Source organism: Propithecus coquereli, unplaced genomic scaffold (assembly GCF_000956105.1).
Source record: "Propithecus coquereli isolate 6110/MARCELLA unplaced genomic scaffold, Pcoq_1.0 Scaffold435, whole genome shotgun sequence".
Classification (NCBI taxonomy): domain Eukaryota; kingdom Metazoa; phylum Chordata; class Mammalia; order Primates; family Indriidae; genus Propithecus; species Propithecus coquereli.
In genome coordinates, this window is record NW_012150119.1 from 797069 (window position 1) to 799635 (window position 2567).

Here is a 2567-nt window from a genome sequence, read left to right on the forward strand (position 1 = left end):
CTTTCTTAAATAATAAATTAACCTTAGTTTATTGTAACATTTTCACTTTATTAACTTTTTGTTTTTTAACTTGACTCTTTTGTAATAATGCTTAGCTTAAAATACAAACATATTGCATGCCTGTACAAAAATATCTTTTTTCTTTATATCTTTATTATAAAAGCACTTTTCTATTTTTACAATTTTTAATTTTTTTTTCCTCTTTTGAACTTTTTGGTTTAAAAACTGATATACAAACACACACACAGCCTAGGCCTACACAGGGTCGTCTTCCACCTCCACGTCTTGTCCCACAGGAAGGTCTTCAGGGCACTAACACTCATGGAGCTGTCATCTCCCGTGATAACATGCCTTCTTCTGGATACCTCCTGAAGGACCTGTCTGAGGCTGCTTTACAGTTAATTTTTTTTTTAATAAGTAGAAGGCATAGCATACTATTAAATAATGAAAAAAAGTATGGTAAATATATAAACCAGTGACATAATCATTTACTGTCATTATCAAGTATTAATATTATGTGCCATACGTAGTTGTATGAGCTACACTTTTTTTTTTTATTTCAGCATATTATGGGGCTACAGATGTTTAGGTTACATATGTTGCCCTTGCCCACCCCCCCAAAGTCCAAGTTTCAAATATGTCCATCGTTCGGGTGGTGCACATTGCACTCTTTGTGTATGCAAATACCCATCCCCTCCTCCCTCTGAGCTACACTTTTATACACTGGCAGCACAGCAGCTTGTTTACACCAGCATTACCGCAAGCACATGAGTAACATGTTGTGCTATGGTGCCACTAGGTGATAGGAATTTTCAGCTCCGTTCTAATCTCATGGGGCCACCGTCCTATGTACAGCCCATCATTGACTGAAACATTGTTATGCTGTGCAGGACTGTATTATAAATTGAAAGTGTTGATGTCTATAAACAATATTTTGAAATATCTACAATTACTGAAATTTGACATCAATATACCTACAGTTTTTCTTGGTGACTATGATGATTAATTTAATGTGTTGAATTGACTAGGCCAAAAATGCCCAGATACCTGGTAAAACATTATTTCTGGGTATGCCTGTGAGGATGTTTCTGCATAGATTAGCATTAGAGTTGGTAGACTGAGCAAAGAAGACCATCCTCACCAATGCAGGTGGGCATCATGCAATCCACCGAGGGCCCAAATAGAACAAAAAGGCAGAGAGGAAGGGTGAATTTGCTCTCTGAGCTGAGACATCCATCTTTTCTTGCCCTGTGACGTCAGTGCTCCTGGTTCTCAAGCCTTTAGGCTTGAACTAAAACTGTACCACCAGCTTTCTTGGTTCTCCAGCGTACAGGGACAGCAGATAGTAGGACTTCTCTGCCTTTACATTCACCTCATGACACAATCCCTCATAATAAATACGTATCTATCTCCTGTTGCTTCTGTTTTTCTAGAGAGCCCCAACTGATACAGTGACAAAGTCACCGGTACTGCTGCTGGCACTTGGATTGGTTGCCAATACCATATTTGAAGGAAATGGACTCCAGGTTACTTTTCCCTGAATAACTTCTATTTTCCTAGTCCAAAACTGCTCACTTTTCAATACCCAGCCAATTTCTCCACCCATTCCAGTTCCCACTGAGATCCCACATTTCTGAAGCCTTTGTGTCCATATAATAAGAACACCCAGCAAGCTACTTCAACTGTTCATAAAATTTCAACTTTGTGATTCATCTCACCTGTCTCAATTTAGGTTGTTTGGAAGCAGGGACTGGTCTTGCACTTATTTTGAAATTCCCTGCATCAACTGCAACCAGCACAGTGATGGGCACCTGGTCCTCCAGTGGCTCTCAAGCCTGGACACACATCATAATCACCTGCAGATGCTGGGGGTCTATACCCTGGGCCAGCAGTTCACAAAATGTGGGCCCAGGACTGGCAGCATCACCTGAGAATCTGTTAGAAATGCAAATTATTGAATGTCACCCTGGACCTACAGAGTCAGAAACTCCACGGGCAGGGACCAGCAAACTATGATTTCAGTATGCACTAAAGCTTGAAAATGACTGCCCTAAGGACTCTGATTTGGAAGATACAGGGTGGAATTCAGAAAAGTGAATGGAAAAAGTACCATTATTTGATGAACTCCACAAGTCAAGGGTGGGGGCCAATTTTGCTCACCATTTAATCTCCAGTGCCTGTCTCAGTGCCTGACACATGGTCTGGACTCACAATATTTGTTGAATAAAAGAAAGAAATGCAATTTTTGAAGCCCACATATTGAATAATGAGCAACTGTATTTCTCAGTATCTGGTGACTTTTATAGAAATTAGGAACAAGTCCTTAAGATGAATATTGAAGGTGCCATTTATTGCAAGACATCAATTATTTAACAAGTGATGCACTTGTGGCTTTCCTAATAGCTCCAGCTAAAGATTTGGCCTCTGAGAGAATTTTGAAAAGCAAGCCAAAAGGTCAGACTTTAAAAATCTCAATGTTTTTACCAAATTAAATGAGATTTTGCATTTTCTTTTTCTTTTCTTTTTTTTTTTTTTGAGACAGAGTCTCACTCTGTTGCCCTGGCTAG